We start from the raw sequence: 12910 nt of genomic DNA on the forward strand, positions 1-12910 counted from the left end.
ACATACTCTCACCCATACTATCATGCACTCTCACCCATACTATCATGCATACTCTCACCCATGCTATCATGCATGCTTTCACTCAGACTATCATGCATACTTTCACTAATACTCTCATGCATACTTTCACCCATACTATCATGCATACTCTCACCCATACTATCATGCATACTCTCACCCATACTATCATGCATACTTTCACCCATACTATCATACTTTCACTCAGACTATCATGCATACTTTCACCCATACTATCATGCATACTCTCACCCATACTATCATGCATGCTTTCACTAATACTCTCGTGCATACTTTCACTTATCCTCTCATGCATAATCTTACTCATACTATCATGCATACTTTCACTCATACTCTCATATATATAATCTTATTCATACTCGAGAGCATACTCTCACCCATACTATCATGCATACATTGCTCATTTTCTCATGCATGCTGTCACGCATATCATGCATACTCTCACGCATATTAGCATGCATAGTCTCACGCATACTCTCGCTCATAAAATTATGCATACTTTCGCTCATTCTTTCATGCATACTCTCACGCATAGTATCATGCATACTCACACGCATACTATCATGCATACTAAAATACATAATATTATGCATACTCTTACCCATACTATCATCCATACTCTCACACAAGGGTTGAAATACATGTGCAGTTGATGTAATAAACATGAAAAAGCCCTATTACATGTTCATGTTTTAATAATTTTTCCTTTCCTCTCTTCAATTATTATTATTATTATTATTATTATTATTATTATTATTATTATTATTATTATTATTATTTAAAATACATTTTAAGAAGTAGAGGTTTAACAGGTACTAGGACAAAATGGTAGCGGACAAAATGGTACGGACAAAATGGGATGGACAAAATGTTAGGTGGACATAATGGTATTGGATAAATTGGTGCGGACAAAATGGTACGGATAAAATGGTATGGGACAAAATGAAACAAAGATTAATTGGTATAGACAAAATGGTATGGTTAAAATGTTGCAGACAAAATGGTATGGGACAAAACGGGATAAAATGGTAGATATATTATAATTGCGATTTCTAATGAAAATAATAATTACCTAAAATCATAATAATATTTAATTTTTATACACATATTAATATTCACCCATCCATAAAAACTAACTTCAAAAGATACCAATACAAATGACTTTTAATGAATTCGTGTAACTCCGGTATTTGTTAATTGTATTTTAGTTTTAAAAATAAAGTGAAACTGTAAATAACTTAGCCGAATCTACAAATTGCAATGATACCAAATAGTAAATCAATGCAATTCTAATGACTGTTTTTCTTTTACATACACTTAATTTTGGTGTCCCGTCCTTTGCGCTCATGTCAAAAACGCGGCAACAATATATTGCAGCAATTGTGACATTTGCGATTAGCGGAAAAGTGACACCCTAGAAAGCCTGGTAAGACTTACGAGACTGTGTATATTGCGTATATTTAGTGACTGTCTACCGTGTACAATTTTCACAACTCGTACGAGTGACATTTTCCGAACAGCGCAAGTTGAATCTAAATTATAGCCAATCTGGCGTCAGACAAACCTGACAGTTTAGAGTAGAATAAACTAAACTGTGGTCCGAGTTACGACAGTATTGTACGGCATATAGAATTTATCGGTCAAAGTATCAAAGTGAACTGCGCGCTAACGTCTGAGGTGCCTTAATTTTTGTAGTTTGAATATAAAACTGAAAACAGTTGCATTTCAGTTTCAGAGGACTTTATTGTCAGCGTCGTTAAATGGAATAGTGAACAACAACCGAAAAGAAGAAGAAAACATATGTTCGCATCAACAAAGCACTTCACACCATAGTGGTCGATTACAATAACCGAGATCCGGTTACATATTTGGGCGATATTGCTAGAGTGCTCATTATAAATGTTTTTTGACTGCGACCAAGTTAAAATGTTTGACCTCATATATGATAAATTGTATTTGAGGATGCCTTGGATGTGTGACATTTTTTAGTTTATTTTTTCTTTTTCTAAAATATTTTATAGCAGTCAGAGGTTTTGTGCTTGTGTTTTGTCATGTAGCTTTATGGTATGCGCTTTATTTTTCTTGAATTGCATTTTTATTTTAAAATTGTTTGTATAGGTAATTATTTTAAATCATCCATGGCCAGTTCACAATAGCAGCCTATTAGTGAAATTCAGTAAAGACTTGTCTGTTTCTTTTTACATTTCGTATTAATAAAATTGTAGTCGTACCATTTTGTCTGTACCATTTAGTGGCCCCGAGTGGCCGAGTGGTCTAAAGCGCTCTCCGTTACGGATCACTGCCATCTCACCTCTGTCTGCGTAGGTTCGAGTCTCGGATTCGGCCAATGTGGATATGTAAAAAAGTTTGCCAGTAGCTTCTCGAGGGTCGGTGGTTCTTTCCGGGGTTTTCCCGGGTTCTTCCTCCACCATTAATACTGGCCGCCATGTATAGCCTATCGTGTGCTGAAAAATGGCGTTAAACCCAACAACAACAACTGTACCATTTAATCCTAGTACCATTTTGTCCGATACCATTTTGTCCGTACCATTTTGTCCGCACCGTTTTATCCATACCACTTTGTCCAATACCATTATGTCCACTTAACATTTTGTCATACCATTTTGTCCGGCTACGATTTTGTCCGGCCACCGTTTAACATAGTCATGCATATTCTCAACAGCCAAATTTGACCTCATTCAGGCGCAAGTCATAAACCTGTCATTTATTACAGATACATTGGACACTGTCGATGTATCACGGACAGGGATGACGTAATTAAGAGGAAGATAGTTTGCTTGTTGTTGTTTACAAAATAAAGCATTCAAATAAAACGATTCAACGTTTTTGTTACGAGACTTGACCAGTCAGTTTGAGAGAAACTTCGGACATGCTGTTGGCTCACATGTACTGTATAGTACATTTTGCAAAACGCACACACACACACAGAGATTATTCAGTCGATCTGTCTTCCGATTGTAACAATGACTTTAAAAAAAGTGGGATATGTGTGGTACTTTAATATAGTTTACTCAGCAACAAAAGGAAAGTCTCCAAATGTACTATAAACTATACTTAACAATAAATATATCTGTCCAAAAGGAAACGATAAAGGTAAGAAATATGGAAACAAACCTCTAGCTAGACAGTTTAAAGCGATGGGTGCCGTAACCCGTGGATTAGGATTCACTTCTGAATAGGTGACGAATGAAAACTGGTCCAGCCTGTATGATGGCATTCTACATCCATACATAATTTAACTTCGTATTATCACGAATCCAGAGATAGCAATTTCCGCTGTTTTTATCTTTATATGTTAAGCTCATGACATTCTGGGGACTCCTGAGTGACTGTGTATTTACGTGAAAGTTCATTACCCGGTCAACATTAGAATGTGCAGGATTTGATCATGCAGTCAAGGTGGTGGGTGGTGGGTTAAGTAAACCTCTTATCCGGGTTCGATTTTCAGTAGCGGACGAATAAAAGATTCTAAAACTTTTATGATAGCATTATTTATCATTATATAATTTAATATCATATTAACACACACTATTCTTTAGCATCAAAGAATAGCACTTTAGCCTCTCCATGGTGTATTTTGGTAGTGTTATTTATTGTTATGTGTTTTTAATTTGCATTGCTTGTTTGAAATATTTTTTATTACATGATATGCTGTGGGTTGTGTGGAATTGTATTTTTGTATCTGACCTTGTCCAAATTAGTGACAGATTTGTAAACAACATTGTTTACCTTTATATGACTCAAGGGTAAGTAATAGGATTATTATCTTGGTCTGATTCAAGGACATTGTGTTTACCATGTTCTTTATTATAGTTTTAGTAATAGACCCAATTATTGCTAAGATTTTATCTTGTAAACATTTGAAACATTTCATAAAAAGATAGTTTTTTTTTCTTAAGAAAAAACTAATTGTGACCTAGGTCAGGTAGAAGAGAATAAAATCTTGTTTAAGGGAAAATTATTCAAACCTGCAATAACATCTTAACCAGAAATCAGGCTTGTTTTTTATCTGTGTCCAGTATTTCATTGGGGAAGGAATTTATTTATTCAAATTATTTATTCACTGGAAATATAAAGTGCTCATTACAAATAACGTTATGGTAAATTTAGAATTTGATTTATAGTGAAAGTCAAATAAATATATCTTATTGTGATTCAACAAAAGAATGTTGGCACATCACTGCCACACAGGCCATCACAGACACGTCAACACTTCCAGCGTTGGATTTATTTTGGAATGCCACTAAAGTTTATTCAGAACTTTAATCATTAGGAATTGTGATTCAAATTCTATGATTATTTGGGATTTTGTCGCAAAACCGTAAGCTACTTTTTTACATTTCACATTATATTTTAAACAAATAAATTGTTTGTTGAATTTTACAAAGCTTGCTGCTTTCGCTCATTCCGGTCACTTTGTACCTGGTAGCTCACATGGCAGGGGTAATGAATGTTTCTTCGGATTTTTCAATTAGGAAGCAAGAACTTGAGTGTGCATTTACAAATTTGTTTCAAGAGTCGATAGATTTTATATCTGTTAAAATAAAAGATAATCCTAAAGTCGATAGGCAATTTTTAGATATCATATGTTTAAGTAGTTTAATTCTTGAGAATAATACATTATATATTCATACCTATTACAGGATGAAAGTAATGCAAAATATCGTTGAAAAGTATTTCTTACTGGAAAACAAGATCATTGGTTTATTTAGTGACAAAATGTAATTCATGTTATAAATTCTGTGAAGTTTTTTTAATCATTTTAATATTTTTCTGCATTTTGTTTGTTTATGCATTGGTGATGATTTTAGTAGCAGATAAAAAAGAGAGTCTGCCAGCCACTCCCTAGAACATGAATCGATTCTCTGAAGATACATTTTTTCAACTAATTTTTTAATTGTCATAAACACCAAAAAATTATATTAGTATCCATTTACAGGTTATATATTATTCTTAAATGATTGATGAATTTTCACGAATAAGTTCAATCGTATGAAGAATTTTTTATATAAAAAAATGTATTGATCACCTGTAGTGAAATATAATTAATTTATGTGAGGGCAAGTGTTAATTGGTTTGTAAATAGTGGCATTTAGTCGGTCAGGGTCAGAGGCTTAGTCGGTCAGGGTCCTATTCTTTGTTCGAAATTGCTACATGCCCCGCGGTCCGACACCATTAACAAGTTTGAAGAATTTTACTCGTTGTTTTAATATAACAAGAAAGTCCAACAGGAGAGAGAGAGAGAGAGAGTACTTAACAGACCACATATATTAACATAAACACATCGTTAAATTAAAACAGTCAAGCTAGCATGTATCCTTAGTGTATATTTTTCATCGTTACATCGATGCAGATGGATAAATTGTAAATAAGTTAATTAATCAAACGAAGCTGACGACAACGATAATAATGATTATCATCATCATAGTCGTTACAATCATCATTATTAAACTTGAGGACTTTATGATTATTGTAACTGTCATTTTATTAAAGTAACCATGCAATAGAAAAAATACGAAAATTTTAAAATTTGTTTTTCTGCGTGATTTGGATTTTTAACGTAGCTTTAGCAATGTTTCAGTCATATTGCTACGATGTCTGCAGTGTGACAGTTTATAGTGATGTCTAGCACTGGGGCATCATGCCGCAGACATGTAGCATGATGTCCCACCCAGTCACATTATCCTGACACCAGGCCGACCAGTCCTAACACTAACCTCTTTATGCCGAGCGCCAAGCGCCAAGCGAGGCAGCTGTTAGTACCATTTTTGTAAGTCTTTGATATGACTCGGCCAGGGATCGAACCCACGACCTCCCGCATCCGAGGCGGACGCTCTAACCACTAGGCCACCGGAGCGGTGTTTTTCTACCTGCGAACTTATTTTAACCACATGATAAAATCATTCCTATGAGAAACTGAAATATGTTCTTGACTTGTCATTGCTAACATTAAGATTTGGGAGAGAGACGGGGAGGGTACCTGCAAATTCGTGTATATGCGTTCAACAAGAACTTGCAGCGGTGTTCTATGGTGTCAAGAATTTTGCCAGGAATATTGCAAAAACTTATGATTGGTTGCCTTTTCCTCTTTGAATTCGAGCCAAGTGCGCGTGTTATGTAAAGATGGAAAGACCGGTCACATTAAAAATATTCAAATATGTGTAGTTGAAACATAAGGCGTTAAGGACGTTATGCATAGACCAACAGTATTAATAGGAATTTAGTTTCAAAAGTAAACTCTCTACCTCCTCCATAATATCCCTATCATCCTTATTAAAGAAAACTTCAATCCCATTCACACAGGGCAGGATTTAAAAGAGGAGGCAGAAATATAGAATTTAAAGCCACTATAAATAAAAATACAATCCCTATGTATTTAACACCTTATAATCTTCATTATAACCAAAGTAAAATCTCTACCTCTATATAACGTCCATACACTCTACTCTTATAAAAAATAAAACTGTCAATCATTTTACAATTCTCATAATCTCAAGACGTTTACCAGCGGAGCGTAAGACGAAATAAGGAGAATCCGCCATTTTTGCGTGATTATAGGAAAAGGAGAAACTAACAGTGAGGTTACCCATTTTTATGTGTTTCTGTCGACAAGTCAATGTCCAATATTAAAAATGTTCATAGGTTTTAAACTTTAATAAATCCTCTGTGTAGTTCAAGTAGTGGGCGGGGTGTGACGAGTTTTATATATTTAGCAATCTTAAATTTTACAATTCTCGCCGGGAGCCAAGTGTATTTTTTAGAAGCAAGACATTTTTCAGTGATCAATTTCTAAAACATATGTGTTATATTGAAACATTGTCGAATGAACGCAAAAATGAGTGTTATATTGAAACATTGTCGAATGAACGCAGTTACTCTGTTAGCGTGCATTGTATGTAATCTAGGCCGACAAAGGCATCTGTCAAAACATTAAAATGTTACAACTCCTACCATGGTCTGTGGTTTTATCGAGTATTTACGTTCACATTTTTAATACCCTTTCGTTTGTATCCTACCTCGTTTGAATGGGATGGTATTTTTATTTAAAATAGGAGAGTCGGGTAACGAGGGCTTTTTTACTTTTTGTATGAGATCCTAGAGTGATATAACGCTTTTACAGTTATTACACAATAGGCCAGATTGCGAATCAATGCTTTTTCTTTAATTTTTTTAATATAATTTCTAGATTGCGAATCAATGCTTTTTCTTTAATTTTTTTAATATAATTTCTAGATTGCGAATCAATGCTTTTTCTTTAATTTTTTTAATATAATTTCTAGATTGCGAATCAATGCTTTTTCTTTAATTTTTTAAATATAATTTCTAGATTGCGAATCAATGCTTTTTCTTTAATTTTTTTAATATAATTTCTAGATTGCGAATCAATGCTTTTTCTTTATTTTTTTTAATATAATTTCTAGATTGCGAATCAATGCTTTTTCTTTAATTTTTGTAATATAATTTCTAGATTGCGAATCAATGCTTTTTCTTTAATTTTTTTAATATAATTTCTAGATTGCGAATCAATGCTTTTTCTTTAATTTTTTTAATATAATTTCTAGATTGCGAATCAATGCTTTTTCTTTAATTTTTTTAATATAATTTTTAGATTGCGAATCAATGCTTTTTCTTATAATTTTTTAAAAAAATTTATGTAACATTCCTACCAATTTTTAGTGTGTGCATTCAATACATTGCCTCAATATTCTCTAGACTGTCATTCTCATGTTAACTTCTCGTCTGAGTCCTTAGTGCCATTCCAGTTTTAAATTCTCGCTTGAGGCTATGTACGTTTAACCTGTAGTGGAATCTATGTACGTGTTACCTGGGTTGGTGTCTGTGTACGTTTCGCCTGTGTATTCGAATCTATGTACGTTTTACCTGTGCTGTAGTCTATTACGTTTTACCTGTGTTGGAGTCAGTGTACGTTTTACCTATGTTGGAGGCTACGTACGTTTTACCTGTGTTGGAGTCTAGCAGCAGAGAGGGTGAACAGACCACTTACTTGAAAGTCCATTTTAGAAAAATAAAACCTCATACGAAGAAAAATGAAAAATTTTAAGGTCAATAACGTCAAACCAAAGCCCCTAACTAAAGCGAGAGTTTCTCTAATTGGGTTAGTTTTTGTTTGTCGTTTGTGTTTTTCAAAAATTTGTTTACCCACCGTGACACTTATTTGTGCTCGCATCCTCTATGCTGCTATAAATGTGTGAGTAATTAAATCATTATTATATCAATAATGGAATCATACACTAGCATATTATTAGCTCGAGAAAGATTAATAGCAATTAGAAGATATAAGCCTGTTCGTGATGCTCTCAAACTAAAACTGCAAGAACGCCAGGAAGCACAAGTTGAATATGCAGAAGGTACAGACAATTATATAAACCTGTTACTAAGGTTACTGAAAGAGTTGCACAAGCCACTGAAGGTCTTCCTCCAGCGTTTAAACAAACGGCTGAACAAACTGAAAAGATAGCAAGAAGAACCAAACAGACAAGAAAGATTTTAAGAGATCTTCCAGCTGGAATAGCTGCCGGTCAGCCTGAAGAAGAACTTGAAGGCGCTGTTGGAGGAGAACCAATTACAAAAAAAAAAGAAAAGAAAGAAAGGCAAGAAGAAAAAAATAATTATTTAGCAGATTTACCCAAAGACTATTGATAAAATAGAGGGATATCTAAAAATAGACAATTTAGCTGCATTTGCCGCTGCTAGTTAGTGTAAAAGAGATAGATATTTAAAACCTAAGTATGCTCGTAACCCTGTGTCAAAAGATACGTGGTACAAGAGAATATATCGAATAAATCAAGGAGGTGATCAAGTCAGAGATAAAGGTAATGCTAATTATATTGCATACAGAGATACAATGGATAAATATTTTTCAGATGTGCAAGAATACGTTAAATCTAAAAGACAAAAACAACCTGAAGATCAATCTCCTCAGCAACCATTATATAAATTTGGGGGTAAATTTTAAGTTAAGGATTTACAAGCTGTGGAGTGTGCGAATTATGACCAACTACTAGATATTGTTAGAAATTATGATAAAATTGTAAAATATGGAAGAAAACAAAGATGCTAAATCTTGGACAAAAGAAGATTGGATTGAAAATGTATATCTTGGCAAATATAATCAAATTTCTACTACCATTGATGATGCGAATTTTTAACATTTAGGAATTATGTAATGCAACAAGAAGAAACACAATCTCCTCTTCTTCAACCACAATGTACTTCTCCTCAGCTACATGTTACCCCTTCTCAATCACAATCTACTCATCCTCACTAACAATCTCCTAAATCTAGAAATAAACAAAAACTTCTTTCTGAAAAATAGATTGAAGATGCTATTAACAATGAATTTACGCCTAATGCTTTAGAAATAATTGATCATATAAAACATTTTGATGATTTAATAAATATTGCTGTAAAATATAATGAAAGAGATAAATGCTTAAAAGGTGCATAAAAATCTTTGAAAGTGAATGGATTAGAAATTTACTTATCGCCAAATATGGTTATAAAGTTATTAATGATTCAATTATGACTAAAATACATGCAGATAGCATAACAAAAAGAAAACAGGAATTACAACAAGAAAACAAGAAGATTTACTTGCTGAATTATTTAAAGAGACGCAAAGCTCTGAACCAAAAACCGGAAGTGGTTTAGGAATTTGTCCTGACAGTGTTCTTGCCGATGTTGACCTATTAGAAATTCTGATCGGATGAAAACGTGCAGGAAATAATTCTGCAGAAATTATTAATGAAATATCTGATATTTGTCGAAGATTATTTACAGGCGGTGTTATGGATCGTAACATTTATCACTCACTCTCATTCATGAATGAAATTGCTGATGATATTGCAGCGACTGAAAACAGTTTATCAACTTGGAATTAAAAAAAATATTATACACAATGCTCAACGTGGACCTGCAATTGTGAGGGTAGTAAATTAACGATTGCGAACGTATAAAACGATCTACGGAGATGGACTTAGTGATGTCGTTATGGGTTTTTTTTCTTCAGAAGTATGGCTCCAAAAGCAGTACCGATCGCAAAACAATAAGGATGAAAGCTATTGAACCTATTCGAGATAAAGCAATAAGTTATGTCAGTAATCTTGCCGGTAAAGCAGTTTCATCAATCAAAGAAAGATTAGTACGAAGAAACCCACAGCCAGTAAAATTACCCATCACTGAAATTATGCCTGCGAATATCAGTAAAATAATAAATCAAGCTGCCAATCAAAAACTAGCAGAGTTGGCTGTTATTGAAGTCGTTCCTACAAAATTGACTAATGTAATTATGCCGGCAAATACAAGTTTTATTTTAGGAAATGGTCATCGTATTAGACGTAGATAGTTATAATGAAATGTTTAAGCGCATATCCCATCCAGCGTGTGATATGGACGCAGCAGTTCTTAAAGATGAATCTATACGCGATTATCAATAGCATTCTTATGACGCACGTGTACCACCAGATCAACGTGGTCGAATCGAATTACAGGTTCAAGATACAATCAGATATCTCCTACCTGCTGAAGCATTTATTAAAGTAGAAGGAGAAATTAAAAAAAGATACGATACACTACATGTAGCTGCTGATAAAGTTGGTTTTGTTAATAATGGTATTATGGCGTTGTTTGACAGCGCAACGTACATGACTGACGGAAGAAATATTGAAACAATTAAAAAAAAGACGTTGATGTTGCCACAACGATATTAAGTTTGGCAAGATATTCAGATGATTAGAAAAAAAGCTGGACCGACAATGACATTTGTCAAGGATAACACTAACCATCCTGAACATATATACGTAACAATGAATGCAGCTGGAACTGAAGTTGCGTCAATGAATAACAATTACAATCTATGATTTGCTATACGTAGATTAATGTTGAAAGTTGATCGTAGAATATTTTCATGTGCAATTCCACTGTCACATATCTTTGGATTTTGTAGAAATATCAGAAACGTTATCTTTGGGGCTAAACATACAATTGTACTTGTTAGAAAAGCTCCTGATGATGATGCACTTTGGCATGCTGAAAAAGCTAATTCTGCTGAAACTGCAGCACTCCATGGAAACGTAACACTGATGAAACATTCGTTGTGGATCCCAGTAATGACTCCAACAAATTAATGGAGTAACTGAAAATAGCATAGGTGTGTTTGACAATAATGAAAAAATTTATTTAAAAAGTCGGTGATGCAATGACTGGTTCTCTCACTATGACAAATAATAAAATTACTGGTCTTGGAGAACAAAAATCATATAATGATGCCGTAACAAAAAAATACATCCTTCCAATGATGAACTCAGTTTAATTTAATAATGAAATGAACTTATTTAGAACTGATTATGCTACTCATATGAACACATATTTTAGGTGTTGTAAATGAATAAATGGGATTGTTGATGACCTTTTTTTGAAAACCAACAGCCATCAATATTAATCTCTCCGACATAAAAAAATAAAACATTACCGACAACGTAGTATATACAGTAGCGTCTCAACAACCATTATGGTCACCACTTCATAAATCCATTAAACATCGCGCTGAGGTTACCCGTTTATACAGGCTCTTAATACTAGTCGTTATTACATTTACAATATCTACCACAGTTTCATGGAATTATCCACTCCTCACTCCGTCAGGTGGATCTCCTGGATTTATGTTAAAGATGTTGGAGCAAAACGACGTGGAAACATCGCCTCACCACAGGAGACACCAAGCGCCTCCACAGATACCAAGGATGGGTTTTGCGATGAGTTAAATTCGCTCATCGACAAAATTGCCAAGGACGAGAACTTGATTTTTGCTGGGCGACTTCAATGCTAGTGTGGATGCCGACAATGACTCTTGGCCCCCCTGTCTTGAAAAGTTTAGCGTTGGGAAGATGAATGAGAATGGGCAGCGCCTTCTAGAGATGTGCTCGTACCACGACCTCAGCATCACCAATTCATTCTTTCTGACAAAGGCAAAGCACAAAGTGTCTTGGAGGCATCCCTGGTCTAAACACTGGCACCAGCTGGACTTGATCATTACAAGACAGTCAGCCATGAAGGGTGTGCTTCTTACCCGTACCTTCCACGGTGCTGTCTGCAACACCGGCCACTCGCTGGTGTGCTGCAAAATGAAGCTTCAGCCGAAGAAGATCCACCACTCTAGGCAAGAGGGTAAACCACGCATTGATGTGAGCAAAACATCATATCCAGACAAGGCTGAGGAATTCATCTATGCTCTTTCCAAGATGTTTGATTCAGAACCCCTCAAGGGCAGTGCCAAAGAAAGATGGGATCATATCAGAGAGACTGTAAAGCACAGCCACACGGATCTTTATTAAAGAAAAATGACTGGTTTGAGGCTAACTCCGCCACACTCATGACAGCCATAGAAGAGCGTTGCAGTGCTCACCTGCAATAAAAGCGATCCCCCTACCAGAAGACACTACAGGCATACAGGTCTGCCAGAAGCCAAGTGCAGAGATTAGCACGGCAGTGTGCCAATGAATACTGGCTTCAGCTCTGTCAGAGCATCCAGTCAGCAGCAGATATCGGAAACATCACAGGCATGTACGGTGGCATAAAGAAAGCAATGGGTCCCACGAAGAAAGTGACAGCACCACTGAAGTCTGCCACAGGCGATACCATCCACAACAAGAGCAAGCAGATGGAGCGTTGGGTGGAATACTATTCTGAACTGTACTCCAGAGAGAACCACGTGACCAATGATGCCCTTAACGCCATTGAAAACCTCCCTCTCATGGCCGAACTGGACGAGAAACCTAATGTAGTCGAACTAAAGAAGGCCTTAGAGAAACTGTCCTTAGGTAAACCCCAA

The 12910-nt window shown here is 35.1% G+C and overlaps 1 protein-coding gene across 1 annotated transcript in view; it reads left to right on the top strand.

Moving 5' to 3' along the window:
• The window catches only part of LOC149790147 (uncharacterized), a 59404-nt gene that overhangs the window by 1116 nt on the left and 45378 nt on the right, over positions 1 to 12910 (top strand). The gene's annotated exons all lie outside the window — the stretch shown is intronic.

This window comes from Sinohyriopsis cumingii, chromosome 10, assembly GCF_028554795.1.
Source record: "Sinohyriopsis cumingii isolate HCF-2022 chromosome 10, ASM2855479v2, whole genome shotgun sequence".
In the NCBI taxonomy this organism is placed as follows: Eukaryota; Metazoa; Mollusca; class Bivalvia; order Unionida; family Unionidae; genus Sinohyriopsis; species Sinohyriopsis cumingii.